Source organism: Cuculus canorus, chromosome 23 (assembly GCF_017976375.1).
Source record: "Cuculus canorus isolate bCucCan1 chromosome 23, bCucCan1.pri, whole genome shotgun sequence".
Lineage (NCBI taxonomy): Eukaryota > Metazoa > Chordata > Aves > Cuculiformes > Cuculidae > Cuculus > Cuculus canorus.
Genome location: NC_071423.1, coordinates 3,273,374 through 3,292,622, shown reverse-complemented (window position 1 = coordinate 3,292,622; position 19,249 = coordinate 3,273,374). Strand labels below are relative to the sequence as shown.

Genomic DNA, 19,249 nt, shown 5'->3' with positions numbered 1-19,249 from the left:
CCTTGAGATGCAGAGTTGCCTGCAAGGCAACCTCTTTGTCTCTTGGCAGAGGGAGAATTGTGCAAAGCCAAGGGCACCTCGTCTTTTCAGTAAGTGATGTTTCATGGTGATGATTCAGCCTAGCATATCTTGGGCGTGGTTATTCCCTCTTGCCCCCAAGCAGGACCTGAGGGAATGGCAGAAAGATGCACCAGGGGAGGGTTGGGTTGGACATAGGGAGAAGGTTCTTCACCCAGAAGGTGGTGGAGCGTTGGAACAGGTCCCAGGGAAGCAGTCACAGCCTGACAATATTCCAGAAGCCTTTGGCCAACACCCTCAGCCCCACAGTAGGAATGCTGGGGTTGTCCTGTGCAGGGACAGGAGTTGGATTCTATAATCCCTGTGAGCCCCTTCCAACTCAGCGCATTGGATGATGATTCCATGATACCTCGGAGCTGCTGATAACGCTGTGGCTTTGGGGCAGCTGCTCTTGTGCAGTGCTGTCCTTGTTCGATTCGAGCGAATAATTCATGTAAGCAATTTATTCATTGAATTCACCGGTCTTCAGCTTGGAGTACGGCTGCTGGGCAAGTTGCTATTTCCTTCAATTTATTAGTGCAGTAATACGTTAATATACATTGAAACTTATGTAATTCAGAAAGCATTTGTAATTCAGAAGGCTGGGCTGGCTGGTGAGCTTGGGGTGGCAGATGTGGGCTGGTGTCCTCTCTGCTGTAGGGCTGCCTTGAGTTTTTTAGGAAAGCATCCTTGGGATGGATGCACATCCTGGGTTGTCTGCAGGCTTTATTCGTCCAGGCGTTTGCAAGAGGTGAGCACTGGAGGTGTTCCAGACCAGGGGATGGGCTTAAAACAGATTACACAAAGGGCTTTTAATTCACCCACCACTCCTTAAAGGCCCAGGGAATTGGAGCTTCTGTTATTATTTAAGTGGCTTTCCAGCTGCTCCTTCTCATCCTGTCATCTTGCTGCCCGCCTTTGATTAATGACCAGACTGTCTGTTCCAGCACTTCCTTCTCTCCTTCACTTAATTCCCTTTTTTCCCCCCTTTCCTCTCCACTTCTGTTTTTTTTCCCCTCACACAAACTGCTGATCTAAATGTTCAAAATAAATTATCTTGAATAATGGATGAAGACAGCTGCATAATTTATGGTGCCACAGGGTAAGGCAAAGCTGTGTGTGCTCTTCCTTCTGCTTCTTGCTCCTCGCGCCCTTTCTCCAAGCAAACCACAGAGGTTGTGGCACCAGGTTTGCTACAAACCATACCTGCTGAGGATGACTCTTTAGATCCCATATTTAGATCCCAGACCTCATCTAGAGCCCTGCGTTCAGTTCTGGAGTCCTCAGCACAGGAAGGACATGGAGCTGTTGGAATGGGTCCAGAGGAGACCATGGAGATGATCCGAGGGCTGGAGAACCTCCTGTACGAGGCCAAGCTGAGAGAGTTGGGGTGGTTCAGCCTGGAGAAGAGAAGTCTCCAAGGAGACCTTAGAGCAGCTTCCAGGACTGAAAGGGGTTCCAGGAAAGCTGAGGAGGGGCTCTGCATCAGGGAGTGCAGGAATAGGATGAGTGGGGCAGTTTTTAGCTGAAAGAGAGGAGATTGAGATGAGATCTTAGGAAGGAATGTTTTGCTGTGAGGGTGGGGAGACCCTGGCCCAGGTTGCCCAGAGCAGTGGTGGCTGCCCCATCCCTGGAGGGGTTCCAGGCCAGGTTGGATGGGGCTTGGAGCCCCTGATCCAGTGGGAGGTGTCCCTGCCCATGGCAGGGGGTTGGATGTGGCTGGGCTTTGAGGTCCCTTCCAACCCAAACTGTTTGATGGCTCTATATTAACTCAGAGAAGAGGTTTAACATCACAGGATTACACGCACAGGGGTGGATGTGACCATCGGAGGTGTGGAGATGCTAAACCCGTCAAAGCTTGTCGCTGCCTGCTGGGGAGGAGATAATGGTGATTAATTAGCCCATGACATTCTCATCCCTCTGCTTGTCTGGAGCAGGATTGTGCTGCTGGAAGTAGTTTTAAAATTGGGTAGAAGGGGTTGGTTTGAGGGTCTTAATTTGCCTCAAGTGTCACCATGAGAAAGTCTGCTGGAGCTGTGAAGTTAGCACAGTTCATTTGGACAAGTTGAGGTGATTTCATCTGACTTCGATATTATATTCTGAAATTCTCTCCATAAGGATATCAGATATAATTATTGAAATGGAGTACTTCAACCTTATCAAAAATAACATTTTGATAATTTCCCACTGAAAATGTCAACACAATCAATAGGTTCTCGCAAATGTTTTGATTTCATTAAATTCAGCAGATTGTTCTGCTGGCATGTTTGAACCCACTCTAAATATCCCTTTTTCCATATTGGGATGAACTTAGATGATAATAAGGTTACCTTTCACAAAGCCGCATGGTGATGAAGCAGAGCTTTTTAGCAAAAGCCTTCTATGTTCCTTAGTAAGAGGATGAAAGAGTGGCGCAGATGACTGAGATAGTGAGGGAACGAAAAAAAGGATGGATGGAGAGACGTCATCTTTCTCTATGCAAGTTTATTATCCCATCCATTTGCCTCTGTCTGTTTCTGATGTCTTGTCCATCAGCCGCTAAAACCTAATTCTGTAAGAAATAAATACAACTTGAGTAAATTAAGTGAAAAGGCTGCACAGAACCCAATTACTCTCTGTCTCTCGGACGCTTGGGAATGGAGTTCATTTCCCTGTAATGAACAACGTGGTGAGTGACAGCCTGGCAAAATGAGCTGTGTCTCAGTGCTACTTTCATCCTGGGGCAAACATGGGGATACGAAATAGTTAGGAAGGGTTATGTCCATGTAGATGGAGATGTGGGGGTGCAAAATCTTCCCATGGGATCCTTCAGCTCATGGAAGCATGCGTAGCCTCCTTGGCCAGTCCTGGCTGACTTCCCAAGAGAGATAATATTTATTATGGAAACTATTTGTTAATAGAAATTGGGGCACCAGAGATGGTTACAGGTGCCCAAGTGTTTCCCTTCAAACACTCCTGGATTCATTTGCTTCGGCACAGGAAGGACATGGAGCTGTTACAGTGAGGAGGCCATGGAAGTCACCTGAAGGCTGGAGCACCTCCAATCCAAGGCCAGGTTGAGAGAGTTGGGGTTGTTCAGCCTTGAGAAGAGAAGGCTCCAGGGAGACCTTAGAACAGCTTCCAGCGCTGAAAGGGGCTCCAGGGAAGCTGAGGAGGGGCTCTGGATCAGGGAGTGCAGGAATAGGATGAGCGGGAATGAAATCTCCCCTTTTCAGCTGAAAAGGGGGAGATTGAGATGAGATCTTGGGAAGAAATGTTTTGCTGTGAGGGTGGGAAGTCCCTGGCCCAGGTTGCCAAGAGAAGCTGTGGCTCCCCCATCCCTGGAGGTGTTCCAGGCCAGGTTGGATGGGGCTTTGAGCCCCCTCATTCAGTGGGAGGTATCCCTGCCTGTGACAGGAGTTGGAACTGGATGGGCTTTGTGGTCCCTTCCAACCAAAGCATTCTATGATTCTTTGGAGGTCTTGGCTTCCAGGTTGGCATTGTGCGGGCAGAGCCATCCCCTGTGAGGAGGGAGCTTTGGGGAGGACCACCCTGGGCAAGGAACACTGCCTCATAGCCTACAGGAAGGAATATAGTAAGATGTAAAATCAAGTGTATATGGGAGCGAGAAAGTGGATCAGCTGAAGGAGTGACCTGGGATGCAGGACTCGTCCCTGCTCTGTCGCAGCCCTGACTGCGTGACCTTCAGCAAATCGTTTTACCTTCTGCTTCTCTCTTCCCCAGCAGTGTGTCATTTTCCTCACTGCTTTTCTCTGATTGCAGGCAGGTTTGGTAAAAGATTTTGTTCCTCTGTGTGTATTGAACTTTGCACAAAAGCTTCTCTTTCCAGCTATTGCTGTAATACCTGTAGTGTGCTTTGTAAGGAAAAGGAGCGTACTGGAATAAGGCAGGGGGGAAGCCACGCTGAAAGCCTGTGCTTGGTTTTTCTTCTCTGTGCACGCGTGCAGTGGTCTGTGTTTGTAAAACTAAAACCAGGAGCTTGCTTAAGTCAAAGTGAAGCATGTGTGTACGTGGGCACTAAGAGCTTCCTGGGTTTCAAAACCAGAGGGGAGAGGATGAGCTGTCTGTGTTGTGTAACATGGGAGCCGATTCGATTGCTGTGATGCTGGTGACTGCAGAGTTGATTGTAGGGGTTATTACCATAAATATGATGAATCATAGGAAGTCCTGAGTTGGAAGGGACCCACAAGGACCTTTGAGTCCAACTCCCATCCCTGCCCAGGACAACTCCAACATTCACACTGCGGATCTGAAGGTGTTGGCCAAATGCTTCTGGAATATTGTCAGGCTTGGCACCGTGACTGCTTCCCTGGGAGCTGTTGCAGTGCTCCACCACCCTCTGGGGGAAGAACCTTCCCATACTGTCCAACCTAACCCTCCCTGACATTCCCTCGGGTCCAGAGAGAATAGCTCACCATCTTCTCCTCCTTCCCTTGTGAGGAAGTTGCAGGCTGTGATGAGGTTTCCCCTTGGTCTCCTTCAGGTTGACTGAAGGATCTTGCAGATTGCCTTTGCTGTTTTGGCTGTATAGACTCCTCATACATAGAGATTACCCAGGACACTGGACTTGATGGGCTGTTGTCGTCTGAGTCCCTGCAGCATGTGCTTGGACCCTGCTGTGCGCCGTTTTAAGTTAGAGATGCCTGCGGCAAGTCTGAGCCAGCACAGCTTGTTTGCAGGAGTCGTTGTGGTGCATCGAGTAATAACTGCGCGAGAGAAGGAACTTGCAGTGCTTTATTATGCGTAATATCCAGCCGGTGAAAGACAGCTGCTGCTACTCTATGGAGTATTATATCCCCATAATCAATATCAGGGAGGAGGAACTGTTGGGCAACCTGTTCCCTATTATGGGCACTTAGGCAATGCTTGGGTTGACAAAGAACCTTGTACCAACTGCAGGCAGCACATGTTCAACATGCTCCTCGTATATCAGGAAGCGATCCAGCCAAATGCCCAGATGCTCTTGACAGCTAACTTTGGAGAGGAGCAAATGACAAAGCAGCCTTTGCAACTGGGTGAGCCTCTTTTTGCTTTGGATACTCGGTGTTTCGCTTTGCTCGAGTCTTGCGACCCGAGGCAGAGAGACCGAGAGTCGTATAAATAAGTATCAACTAAGCAGGTGACTGGAGAGGTGTGATCCGATGTCAGGTGTGAAGGACTGGGAGCCAGGACTGCTGGGCTATTTTTCTGGCACTGCCACTGATTCGTTTTGACTTTGAGCAAGTCATTTAATCGCTCAGTAATTAATCCTATTCATACAGCTAAATTGAGTACTGCTAGGTACACGAGCTCTCACTGCAGGCACACTGTGGCCATTCAAAAAAATCACAGCAATGCCTAGAATAGAAGAAGAAGGTGTTTGATTTCAAAGCGTCCTGTCCTGCCACTTGAATCCTTCCCATCGTGTACCTACAAAGAGCCTGTGGCAGGTTTCTGAACAGCTCTGCTTCTCCTTACTGTGGGGAGGAGTAATGCCTACTGCTTGGAGCTGGGAAATCAATCCCCTACCTCGGCAAATTAGCGTCATTTAAGTTCGCAGGGAGCTTGGGAGGCTTCATCCTAGAAAAGGGAGGTGTTCAAGGCCAGGTTGGATGGGGCTTGGAGCAACCTGATCCAGTGGGAGGTGTCCCTGCCTATGGCAGGAGTGTGGAACTGGATGGACTTTGAGGTCCCTTCCAACCCAAACCATTCCATGAGTCTATGGATTCATGCTATTTTGGAGTTGATCTTCTCCCTGGCCCTTTGGTATCTTCTCCCCAGCCTCAGGACCTTGGTGCCTGTGCTAACGTGATTTCCCGCTCTCCTAATCCTTGCGCCGTTTAACCGAGGGGCCGCTGAAGTCATTCGGAGCAAAGCGTTTGCAAGCGGGGCCGGCGCCTTGTGCCGAGTGTTTTTATTAGCTCAATACAAACTGCAGCAGAGCACTTATCGATCCCAGTGATCCATTGCCATCAGGAACATCATTTGTAAACTTTTGGGGAAGCAAGAGCGGTAGCAAAGCCTACTCTCTGATCCCAATCACTTGGGCAGTCAAATTGCCTTTACCAAATGCAGTCTTTACTTTCTAACTCAACTCCAGGCTCTGCTGGTGGGTTAGAAAGGAGCTGCAGGCACAGAGCTGCAAACCCCATCTGCCCACAACCCGAGCTTTGTGTGTTCGTTGGCAGGCTGGAGGCCGTGCACACACTGCCTAACCTCTGTGTTGCGTGGGAAAATTCAAGACCTCCTACACTTCTGTCTGCCCTGCCTTCAACAAATGCTTTCTTATCCTCGTGATAAGTAAAATTAAAGATCTTTGGACCTTTAGCTGCAGGGCTTTGCTCAAATTCCCCTGTATTTATTCTTGCTTCTGGCACACTGTAATTTTACTGTGACTCTCTATTTATGCATATGTATTGTGTATCAATCAATCTACTATGGAGTCGACCACTTTATTGAATAAAGCTGCTATTTGGTAGTCCATTAAGCATGTTTCACTGACCACGTGTGGCATCATTGTCCCATCGGGGAAGCGTTTCCCTTCTTTGGCTGTTGTGAATGTTGGTAAGGAAATGTGAGTGTCCGGGGCTCTTCGTAGATGGAAATGTCTGCGGTTCTGCATACGCACCAAAATGACATTGGTAAAGCTGGGATAGGCATCTTGTTCCTTTTGCTTTTGAAAACAGCAGATTTCTATCGCTTGGAGGAGTTTCTTGGCTAAATCGTGACAGTAGATCCACTGGGTACTGTGAGGGAACAATGGGTTTAATATAAAGTCAGGACAGTTTAAGTAGGATTGACAAACCCACCTAGGAGTTGAATGGGAATTTAATACCTGAATTCCCCCAAATGCCTTAGGAAGTTGTTATGTATTTCCAAAAATCTGGAAAACCACCAGTAAATGGGTTTGGCCAGAATAACAGTGAATTTGGGCTGGCTGGTTTTTAACTTGTTAGCAGCTGTGGGAAGCTGTGGCTGAGCAGAGGATGCAATTGGGAGGTAAAACTCGTAACTATCCCCTTCAGTGCAACTTCTCCCTGCAGCAGAGTTTGTACCGTACAATTGAAGAACACAGAAATCTATGTGTATTTCTTTTTCTTGCTACATCTGTAGTAAAGCTGTTTAGGTGGTGGGACAACTTGTAGTTTTAGAGGCACCGTATTTAGAAGAGTGAGGAAGAAAAAAGGAAGACGAGGAAAACCAAGGTGGTACCAGCAGTGCAACTTGTGAATTATCTTTGCTGGAGGAAATAATTCGGGCTACTGACTCATCCTTATTATACACACATAGACATTCCTTCTCCACCGGGCCCCCAGGGTCACATTTCCAGGTCGTTTCAGTAGTCCTTTCTTGAGATGTATTTTCCTCTGCCTCATGCCTTTCCCTTGGTCGGAGGTGATGACGTCTGGTGGAGTAATTGCTCTGGGGATAACGCCGGACTCGGAGATGGACTGGGAGCCATCTGACACTCTCTCGCCTCTGGTCCTGTCCTCCGTGGGGGAATTTTAAACGTGTCAGAGTGATGGCTTTGCACAAATTCCCAGCTGATGGGATGCGTGTTTGGGCTGGCTGTCTGGTCAGGAATTCATTAGGAACTTTTGTGTTTGCAGCTGTCTCTTGGATTATATCTTTATTGATCCTGCCTGCCCATGGCCAATGGGAAATATGTGGAAATGATGAAGCTCTTCTGAAGGGGAGTTCATAATCTTGCTCAAACAAAGCCAGGCCCCCAGAGGGAAGGATGAATGGCCTGTGTATAGGCTATTTTGAGATGATACGGCTATCGCATCTTGTTCCCCTTGTTTTACTGGGATAACATTCAATTACCCATGCCAACAGCAGCTTCCTGTAAGGGTTGTTGAGGCAGCTAATCACTTGCCCCAGTTACTCCAAATGAGCAACGCAAGGCAGCTGCAAGCCGGTCTGGAGCTGAAAGCATGCATCGGTAGGGTTGGCACCAGTGGTCTCCTAAAGATCTGGTGTCTCGAGGTGACAGAGCTGGAGGTCAGTCTCTGCCACGGCTTTGCTGCTTGACTTGCAGGCGAGTTGCTTCACTTTGTGATGGGTTTTGAGCAAAAGGCCGTGCGTGCTGCCTAAGGGGGTCAAGGAGATAGCGCATTGAGTTGGAGTTGCTGCTCCCTAACCATCAGCAGTGGGTGGCCCTTCCCCAGCGCAGGGACGTGTAGGAGGATGAAATACTGACTCTGTGAAGTGCGATGGGTTACTTGGGCTCTGCTGACCTCCCTGCGGGGGCTGCCAGCCTGGGTGTCAGCTGTGAAGTGGTCAGCGTTTTCTGCAAGGAAGCGTCTCTGCAGCCCACGGTTCGAATGTTGCGCATGTGCGAGGCTAAAGCTTGGCAGAACTGTCAGCAGGTAACAGCTTTCACTTGCTATTAGCCTGGGCTGGATTTGTACAGGCACCCTAGAGAGGAAAAGGCCCAGCAGCCCCGTATCAATGCCTGACAGCACCTTACTTATTTGTACACCCAAGCAAGGAGACAACGTGCGAGACAAACGCACTTAGCCCCTGCCAAAGCCAAGCGCCGGAGAAGTCCCCGATGTATTTAGAGAAACACACTGTCTTGCCGTGTCTGCGTTGGAGAAACCTTGCTAATCCTTCCTGAAAAGCCCAAGGGGGGATCCAAAGCAGCTTTTCATTAGCCAGACAAGTCCTACAAGTTCTCCAGCAAAATATAATATGTCGAGCGGGAGGGATGCTGCTCCCTGCCTCTCCGCGGCAGGCTGAGTGACTGGGAAGTGTGTGCAGAGGGAAGGAGAGAATTGCAGCCCTTGTGCTGGGGGCAGGGAGAGAGCTCTGGGTGCCAGCGTCACACCGGGAAGGTGCTGGGAGCTTTGAATGTGAGGAAAAATGGGAAAAATATGAGGGGTGAGGAAAAATGGGATTGCTCTCTGGGACTGCAGCTTCTTTTAGGCATCAGGAAAGCTGGGAAGGGGCTCTTTTTTTCAGGGAGGGCAGGAACAGGGTGAGGGGGAATGGTTTTCAGCTGAAAGAGAGGAGATTGAGATGAGATTTTAGGAAGAAATGTTTTGCTGTGAGGGTGGGGAGGCCCTGGCCCAGGTTGCCCAGAGCAGTGGTGGCTGCCCCATCCCTGGAGGGGTTCCAGGCCAGGTTGGATGGGGCTTGGAGCCCCTGATCCAGTGGGAAGTGTCCCTGCCCATGGCAGGGGAGTGGAGCTGGATGGCTGTGAGGTCCCTTCCAACCCACACCCATTCTCTGATCCCCTGAGGCTACAAACCCTGGTGGTAGGGATTCATTCTTTTCCCACTGGAGCATAGCCAGGCTCCTTCCTGGACCTCGTAATGATGGATAACCCTTGTTGCTGCCCGCAGGCAGGCAGGACTGCCTGGCGTGTTTCTCTATGCATGTGCAAACAAGCTATCCCTGACGCAGCGCCTTTAAGGCAGAATAACTATATCCGTTGGATTGGGCTGTACTCTTTCTTGCTGAGCCAGTACAGCTAGTACGGGAACTTCGTGTAAACAAGTCCAGAGTGCGCAGAAAGCACTTATTTAGACTTCCTACTGCATTAGTAAAGGGATGGGAATTCATCTCTCCATGGGGCTTGCTGAGCCGGTGTTGATGGGGGTGTATTATCCTCGGGACCTGGGGTACGCGAGTGTGAGCTGCGAGGCCATTAACAAGGCTGTGCACATGTAAATCCTCTGCTGCTGCCTTTGCTGTGTACCTGCCGTGCCTCAGTCTCGGAGCTGCTGCCTCTGCTTTCCTGCATCTCTCCTAGCTGATGGACCCTTGAGCTGCAGCGTGTTGGGTCGTGGCCCGCTCGGGACCAGGCTCATAGGTGATGCTAACAGGTTGTCAGCTCTGTGGCTGCAAGAGGATGCGTTTCCCAGGCTGTGGTAGCTAAATCCAGATGGACGTGACTTGCATGTCCGCAATTCCCCTCTTGCAGTAGCTGAGAGAGTGCTCTGGCGATATCTGCAGGCATGGCAGAAAATCATTTGCGGTGGTGAAGAGTGATTTTGCTGTATGGATAAAAACCTCATGAAATTACTCTGGGGTAAGAATGATTTGTTTGAGTCTCCATCTCCCAAGACACTGATGTTGGAGACATCCAGATTTGCCAGATCTGCTCTCCGTGCACCCGTTTTAAATGCTGGGTTTTAGGGTGGTTTTATGTTGTTTTGCACAGGCGTATTTGTGGCCTCGGGGAGAAGTTCTACCAAAGCAGATAAAGGGCTTTTCAATACACAGGTTTACTCTGCAGATGCCTGAGCGCCTGCTAAGGCATTACGGTGTGATTAAAAGGAATAAATCCTTCCGAGGCTGGGAGAACGCCTGTGTCAAATTAACCCCCTGCTGAAGAACTGTGTATGTATATATACACACACATAAATGTATGTGTGCGTGCATATAGACTGGAATATAGAGAGGTAGGCATAGATATATAGGGGTCATCTTGGTGATGTGATGGAGATGTGTCAGACCTGCCCTTTGGATGCAAAGAGGCTCTCCGAGAGCCCCCGCTGACGTGGGAAAATGAAGTCAAAAGCAGTGTTAATTTACACGGCTTTCTTTCCCGTTCCAAGGCTGTTATTATGGCCGTGTTGGTGTGTAATAAAAGACCTGTTAGCGCTGAGGGAAATCAAATAACCTTACGCAAATGCGAATGTGCCTGGACCGCGATTATCCTAATGAAACTGGTAATTCAGCTCTGACTTTGTGCGTCTCCTCGCCTTTTCTTAAGGTGTTTTTGCCAGTCCGTGGATTGATGACTGACAACCAAGTGCCTTTGTTGTCAGGAGCTTGTCATTAAGGGTCTGTGCGTGGCTTAGAATTTAGACTAACTGGTGCTTTTCTAGCTGAGGGACGTTTAGGAAGAGGTTTGTGAATTTTATGAGACGGACGCATATAGCGATGATGAAGGCTTTGGGAAGGTAAAAGGTATTTCTCTTGAAGAATAGGAAAATATGATGAACCTTGACATCTCTCCTACTCCAGAGGCAACCTGTAAAGTCTTAATGAGGGAGAATTACATAGAATCATTAAAGTAGGAAAAGACCTCCTAGATCATCCAGTCCAGCCGTCAGCCCAACACCGTCATGCCAACTAAACCGTGTCCCGAAGTGCTGCATATATGAGCTTTTGAACCCCTCTAGGAATGGTGACTCCACCACTGCTTTTCCACTGCTTAAGCACTCTTTCAATAAATAAATCTTTCCTGACATCCAATCTAAACATCCCATGGAGCATCTTGAGGCCATTCCCTCTTGTCCTGTCACTTGTTACTTGGGAAAAGAGAGCAGCACCCACCTTTTTCTGGGCTAATGGAGCTCCAGCCCCCCTTCTTGATCCTCTGGGGTACCTGAGCGTTCTAGATGCTGTGGCAGCCCCTGAGCATCAGAGATACTGGTCCAGTAGGGTGTGCCCAATGCTTCCCAGTACCAGATAGCTCAGAAACAGGTGCACAGATCCTAATGTAATCATTTGCCTGGGAAGGATTTTCTCTGCAAGTCTCAGTCAGTTAACGATAGACTTCTGTCTAACTGATAGACTGTGCCGAAGGATAAGGGTTTAGATCCCCGACGCGTTTTTATCTCTTCTAATATAACGATGAACTTCCTTATGAGTCTTCTCCATTTAATTTCTGCAAAAGCGCTATTTCTGCTCCTCCGTCACCGCAGAGCTCAAACCAGGCTTGTCAGAGGCAAGCGGGATAAAAAGCCACAGACCTCGCTTGTTAGAGACATGCTTCTGTGGGTTTCCTGAGGGCTTGGGGACTGCACTGCAAATGCACTTTGTACAAAGCGTTTAACCTCTCTGCGCCTCTGTTTACCCTTTTAAAAAGGTGTAATGCTTGCAGAGATGCTGTGAGGATCAATTACTTTTTCTGTATTCGGAGATCCCTGGATAAAAGGGTAGAGAATTATCCTGCCAGACTGCCTCAAATATTGTTTTCATTAAGATTAACACTCTTCAGTAAACAGAACCGTTAAAGCCGTATTAGGTGTTTAATAAGTAATACGGAGTTGATATCCATCACGTTGTCTTTTTGTCGTGAGCTTTTGGGTAATGCATAGTAACAGGCCAGCTAAGTGAAGCATCCTGCTCTAATTGCTCTTCACAACGCATTTGATAGGGTTACGGTGAGGATGATTGGGTGGACCTCATCAAAATGCCTCATCTCAAGGGCGCGAAGACAACATAAACAACTCTAGAGACTGTTGAGACCAACAGTCTGTCTAGTGGTCCCCTTCCTAAACCTGGAAGGGGGCAGCTCAGGGTGACGGGGGCATGGACACGGGGCTGTGAAATCCTGCTACGCTTGGCATCACTAAAAAATCAAGATCAGATGCTGTGTGTTCCCGTTGCCTGTGTCTGCGCATATCTTTACACGTGGTTATGAAATCAAGGCTGCTTTAAATGGAGTGATTTTGTGCTCGTGCTCCAGAAGTGAAGGGAGAATCAAGCAGCATTCCCGCTCCCCGTCATTGAACTCTGTGGGGATGGCGGAGTTCACAAAAGGAAGATTTCTTAGTCTGTTGCATCAATTACTCTTTAAATTTACCTTCTTTTTTTTGCCAGTTCACATCCTCCTAGATCCTTCCTGGCCAGGACCTCTCAAATATTCCTCCGCCTCACTTAAGAGGCTTCCCTGCAGTCCTGACCATGGGAATAGGTCGCTGTCTCTCTCCTCGGATCTGGGTTTTTCCTGGCTGGAAAAAGCAATGTGGCATAGACCATCGCTGAAAAAAAAAAAATAGACTTTTTAAAGCTGACAGCCAGATCTGGGTCCTCGCTTGGGTCAAGTGCATAGAGTTACGCTGATTTACGCTGGCTGAGATTCTGACCCATAGACTTTTGTGATTTATCATGAATATTACAGTGATTTAAAATGAAGAGGTCTGTCTCAAACTTGGCTGAGCAGTATAAATAGTGCAACCTTTGGAAACCCACTTCCATTTTGGCCCAGCTGCCCGTGCAGACATAACTCTCGCTTAACGCTGATGGTTTCCTAATGGCAGGGATTTTCCTTACCCACAGATTTGCTTGAACTTGAAGGCTTTTCCTTTCCAGTGGGCTGGGAGGCAAGCAGACACATGCCTCGGGCTCCTGGCTACTGCAGTCAGGTTATTAATGCACAGTATTTGTCTTTGCCTCTGGAAAAAGCGGTGCCGGTGACCGATTGTGCCAAAGCCTGTTTGCAGTTCTTGCTGGTAGCTGTTAGGGGCTGATATTGTCATGTGCAAGGCTGGGAAGTGATGGGGATGTTACAGCTGCGATCTGCAGCACTCATGGAGTTATCCGCCTTGGCAACTTGAACTGATTATAGCTGAGACTGACTCTGAATAATATATATATGAAAGCTAGCTGAGTTTCTGAGAAATTACCTTAGTCCGAGGGCATGCCCTGACCCTGTGTGGGTGCAATAGACCCGTCTCCGTCTTGAATATTGTGTGGCATTCCCAATCTGTACGACAGAGGCTGATGAAGACGGCTGTGTCCTTTGGCTCACTGCGGAGGAGCAGAGAGCATCTCTGCTGCACTTGAAGGCAGGCGTGAAATGACAGTGCCTGTAAGCCTTTGGCTGCAGGTTCCTTCCCTGGGGAGGTTTGTACTGTGATATCACTGACTCAGAGTACTGCTCTCCGCTAAGTCCCAAGGAAATCCTATTCAGCCCACCAGCCAGAAAGGGAGTCTGCAGGATTTCTACCAGCCTGGAAATAATAGAAGAGTAACACCAATTAAGAGGACAGGCTCAGCCCGTCTCCCGCTGCTCAGCGGAGAAGATCAAGGCAGGTTTGTCGCTGTTTGAAGAACGGCCTTTGAGAAAATTGCCAGTGAAGATGTTCTGAAATCACTCCAAACCTTGTAAGTTGCTGCTGCTACGAATACAAATCGGCCGAGTGGAGTTTCAGCTGAAGAGGAGCCAGCAGGGAGCCTTCGCCGCTGCCTACTGAAGGGTGATGGAGCAAGTTCACCCCGGGGTACCGGTGGGAGCCAAGTCCCCAGGGTGGTGTGCTGGGAGGAGACAGCTAAAGCTGGTGGGAGAGGAGGCAAAGAGAGAAAAGGTTCAGGCAGGAGGACATGGGTGCAAAGCAGCAAAAGCGAGGCTGTTCTTTACCTTGCGTTGGGGGGTGAGAAGAGAAGGGATGAGTTTGCCCCCTAGAATTGCCTCCTTCCTTATAACCCTTATCTTCTGGAGAGGAGTGAAGGCTGAGGAAGGCAGATGGAGTGATGCAGGTGCATCTGCATTAGCTGTACACTCCAACAGCCTTGTCCCCAGGCTGGGAGTCAATGTAGAACCAGGATTTAGCCAAGCATCATGTGGTGAAGGCTCTCTAGGAAGGGAGAAGGAGAAATGTAGGAACATCTCTGTCACTTTGGTGCCTCTTTATGAAGGTCTGTTAGTGTGTTTTGGCTTTTGGACCCCGAGTAGCAGCTTGGCACAGTGTCCCTAGTCAGGCCTTTCCATCGCTGTGTTGAGGGATGGAGCATGTGAGTAGAACCATGTTTTTTTTCCTAAACACAAAGACCCAGCAGGCACAGCTGTCCCTGTCCCACCGAGCCACCTTCTCTATTGCACAAGCTATACCTGCAAGAAGCTGCTCGGGCAGCGTGTCAACCTGCAGCCCCTGCGGTTCGCAGCCTTCTGGCGCTTGGATGGAGATGTCCACAGCTCCTGGGGTTTGGAAGGCACATTTTTAACAGTCTGCAGAACTGTATCAGGACAGGTTGATCTTTCAGTGCCCCAGCAAACTCCTGCCAGTCCCTGGGGAGCGGTAGCCCCGAATCCTCCAACCTGGGGCCTTGCATTGATCTTCACTAGGTTTTGGCTGCTGTGAAACAAAGTATTGCATCTCGCGGGCAGCTTTATGTGAGTTTCCTTTGATGCTAACCAAGCTGTACCGGGTTAAGCTATCCGAGTGCCTCTGTTAACTCTTGGCTCTGGGCTTTGGCAGAGGGGAATGCTTGAGTAGTGTCCATCGCTCGCCTGAAAAGGCTGCAGTGCCTGTGCATCGCTGCCCGGGCTGTCCGCACCTCTGAGCTGGTGATTTATTTAAACCTTCGTTACGGATTTCGTCCCTCCATAAGCCAAGCCCAAAAGATGGCTCCAGCGATCTGCAGGGCTGAATTAAACATGTGCTGTTGCTTCTTGCAGGCTCTTGCTAATTTTTGTGTGGCGAGGGAGGAGGGAGAGCTCAAACAGATGGCCCAAGTACCAATCTCACTGTCTCTTACCTCCTTACTAAATAAATGAGTGAGGCAGAGAGAAATTCAGGATGTGTAAAGCGCTCTCAGGATGTGTGCTTTCCAGGCAAGGCTGGGCTGTCCGAGGCTGCTGGAGTCGGTGTTGATGTCACTCTTACAGTCTCTTGTCTTGAGACACCAGTTAACATATGCAGCTCTTGATCAGATTCTTGTTATTGAGACATTCAGCAGGGACAACTAGCATGAATTTTATTTTTTTTTTCCGTGCTCCATGTTCATTTAGTTTGGTAATTTCTTTCCCTCAGGAAGCTCTGGCTCAGATGCAGCATCTGTGTTTTCGGTCAGGTCCACCTTTATTTTACGATTGTACCAGGCTTTGGTTTTCCAGCTGTGAAAAACGGCACCACTCCCACCTCCCCCATTTGAAAGGACAGGATTTCTTTGTATGGTGGTACTGGATGCTGTCAGTGAGAGTGATACGTGGGAAAAGGCCAGGATCAGAAAGGCAAGCTCTGCCACGCTGGGAAGGAGTTCTGAAAAGTTTCTTTTATCAAACAGGTCCATCTCCTGAGGAAGGTGATGGCCCTGCCATTCACTGGACTGGAGATGGCAGATGGATGCAGCACTCTGAGGGCTTCAGCCAAGGACGTGAGGTCAGGCTTGGTCCCATGGAGTCCTGCTCTGGCCAGGCAGGGTAGAGAGTAGAGCCTGGCTACATCCCTTCTTGGCCAGAGAAGTTGTGGCTCCCCCATCCCTGGAGGTGTTCATGACCAGGTTGGATGGGGCTCAGAGCATCCTGATCCAATGGGAGGTGTCCCATGGCAGGGAGGTGGAACTGGAGGGGCTTTGAGGTCTCTTCTGCCCCAAACCATTCTGTGATTGTCCGGTGTGGGACTGCGGAGGAGAGCGAGAGGCAGAGGTGATGCAGGGAGGGACAGCAACCTCTGATGGAACAGAAAATGCTGACATAAATTAATCAAACGAGGCATTTCACAAGATTGAATTAGATCCTGATTTATGACTGCAGTGCTGCTGCTTCTGCATTTCCTGTGCCCTGTGCTTATTCCTCACCCCCTGATTTATGGGGAGGCTACTGCTGAGAAGAGTCCCCTACGGAAAGAGTGGACGGATGGATGGATGGTGTTACCAGCTGGGCTAATACCAGTCATCACATCACGTTGTTCCTCAGGACTTCACCTATTCCGCTGCTGTATAAGCTCAGTTTCTAAGCGGTTTAGATGAATTGCACAGCTCTTGAAAGAGTGATGACTAGAACAGGCGAACACCTTCAGTCCCACATCTTGTTCATCCTGTGCCTCCTCAGCATCACTAAGGAAGCCCCTACTAGCATCTTACTGGGACCAGCTTTCCTCGGGCTGATGCAGAAAGACCTTTCCAACCCCTTCACACGCGGTTGGTTTGTGAGACAGTCTGGTTTCTCATCAGAGAGGTGTTTCTACTGTCCAGAATCCAAATCTCTTAGTTTCTATTTCACTCTGAGAGCTCCTATAGCTACTGGATTCCTTACCGTGCCTGTAGAGGAGAACATGATTTGTCTGGACGTCTCCAATACGTTCACGCACTGTACAAGGCAGCAGGTTGTCAGAGCATGAAGTGGGCTGAGCAGAAGTGACTTCTCATCCTTTGTATTCACAGAGGAGCCGGGGTTGCTTGAAGGGGTGCGATGCCAAGGCGGCTTTGGAGGTATTTATGGGGACCTCGCTCTCCGTGTGGAGGGAGCAAGAGGAGATAAAGGGATTAAGTGAAAATTGAACACTTTGGCAATGGGAAAGCTCAGAGTAGAAAGTTGGTGTGTGATTGCTGACGGGCAGGGAAAGGAAGAACTGTGGTTGGTGTGGAAAATAGGAATGTGTAGTTTGCGTGGATGAGTTGGAGGAGAAGCCTGGAGCAGGTGAGGACAGGGAGAGAAATAAGTAAGGTGTTATCTACCCGAGTGCTGTCTTGTTTGCCTACTGCCCATGGAGGATTCGTTCAGCTTCTATGATTCCGTGTAGGAAAAGCGTTTTCCAAGGAGCCAACCCCTTCGCTGGCAGTGGGTGTCCTTCTGTGCAGTGGCTGGGGTGGGCAGCCAGAGGACTTGGCTTCAGCAGGAGGACAGTAGCCCACAGCTGTGTTTGCAGCGATGTTCCCTGGGTACCCAGCATCAGAGATGAAGAATAGAAACAAATCTTCTGTCTTTCTGCAGTGTATTGATTTTTTGCTCCCTGCTCCGGCCTTTCGCTTGTCCTTTTCAGCAGCTGGCGGTGGAATGAAATATAAGGTTTGAAAAACTAAAAATACAAAAAGTGACAGCTTCATTGCTCCGAGTGATGGTATTTTGAGGGGAAGCGTGACCTGAAAAAAACGGAGATGATGCCATCCTGGCCTGCCTCCTCGCGCTTGGTGAGGAAGGGAGCAGTGAAAGGAAGGGGACTTGGGGCTGGGGTGCTGAGCTGTGTCATCGCTGCGCTTGGGAGCGACTCTGCTCCTTCTGCACAGGCAGCTGAGGGTTGCTTTGGAGATTTGGGAATGGGAAGGGATGTCCGTAGTCTCAGAACATGGGATGTGTTCTTGCTCCTGCCATACGTTGGTAGGGAAGTCATCATCTTGCCATGCTCCAGTGTCATAGAATGGTTTGGGTTGGAAGGAACCTTAAAGCCCATCCAGTTCCACCCCCTGCCATGGGCAGGGACACCTCCCACTGGATCAGGGGCTCCAAGCCCCATCCAACCTGGCCTTGAACCCCTCCAGGGATGGGGCAGCCATGGCTTCTCTGGGCAACCTGGGAACTCTTCGCTGGATCAGGTCCCATCTGGTGGCTCTGGATACCTCAGGTGGTGGGAGCTGGGTTAAACCTAACCCTCCGCTGCTGTGTCTTGCACCACTGTACCTGGTTTTAAGGCTATTTGCAGGCTTCTGAGTGGTTACCAATTAGCGACTGCCGCAGCACACTGCAACGCGGCAGCCTGCCTTCGGTTGGAGAGTGCCCAGCAGGACTGAAATTACTTGTCATTTTCCTTGTTTTCCTTGGCCGTTTGGATGGTTGACTCTGTCCTAATTGGCATCGTAACCGCTGGGGTGATACGCTCTGAGGTTCTTGATTGGATTCCTTGTTTTTGCGGGGGGAAGCCTGGCAGATGCCACAGAAATTAAGTAACGGGATTAAATTCCCCTGTGAGAGACAGGCAGTGCAGAAACAAGAAATCCCTTGGGATTTTCCATCTTAGGACAAACTTAGCTGGGGATTTGGATGGGACAGGCAGAGTTTAGGAGCTTCAGTCTTTCTGTCTTCCTTTGGTGCTGGGGGCTCCTGGGCTTTGGGAAGGCTGTGCAAAGGTGGAGGGGCTGGAGGAGCCATGCAATGGGCATGCTTGGGTTCTACCAGCAGAGATGGGGCCTTCTGGGAGGTGTTTCAGGGCAGTAGATGGGTTAATCTGTGCGTGCCTAGCAAGGAATTACACAGCCCAGGATTAGACCAAACCTGTGAGCATCACACGGGCTGCATCTATGGGATGGCTCTCTCTGGGTACCGACCTCCTATCTCCGGCTTCTTTGGTGGACTCGTGATCTGAATGTAAAAGCATGGAGCCCAAGGGGTTTAGGATCCACGTGAGCCTCTGTGAGCGTCTGTGCCCCACCGAGCTCAGTGGTGCGATGTTCCTCTTATTAAATCCGATGGCGATAAATGGGACGTGACACCTGTGTATATGATTCAAATCGAGTCATCCCATTACACGGTGTAAATCAATAAACAAAATGTAGCCACTGACAGCATTTACAGTTCCCCCTATTACTGCCAACCAGCCCATTTTCTTTGTATGAAAGAAGCATTTACACCCCATTTAACTGTGCTTTGATGCGGGATCCTGTTCCTGGGGAGAGTGGAGGCTTTGACAGGTGATATTAGGAGAAGGGGAGATCTACAGCACTCATTTGCAGAGACCTGAGCCAAGGGTTGTGAAACATATCTTTACCTCTTTGTGCTGTCCATCACCCTAATTGATGATGTACAGAGCTGGGA

The 19,249-nt window shown here is 49.3% G+C and overlaps 1 protein-coding gene across 7 annotated transcripts in view; it reads left to right on the top strand.

The window, feature by feature from the left end:
- The window catches only part of OPCML (opioid binding protein/cell adhesion molecule like), a 381,075-nt gene that overhangs the window by 161,374 nt on the left and 200,452 nt on the right, over positions 1-19,249 (top strand). The gene's annotated exons all lie outside the window — the stretch shown is intronic.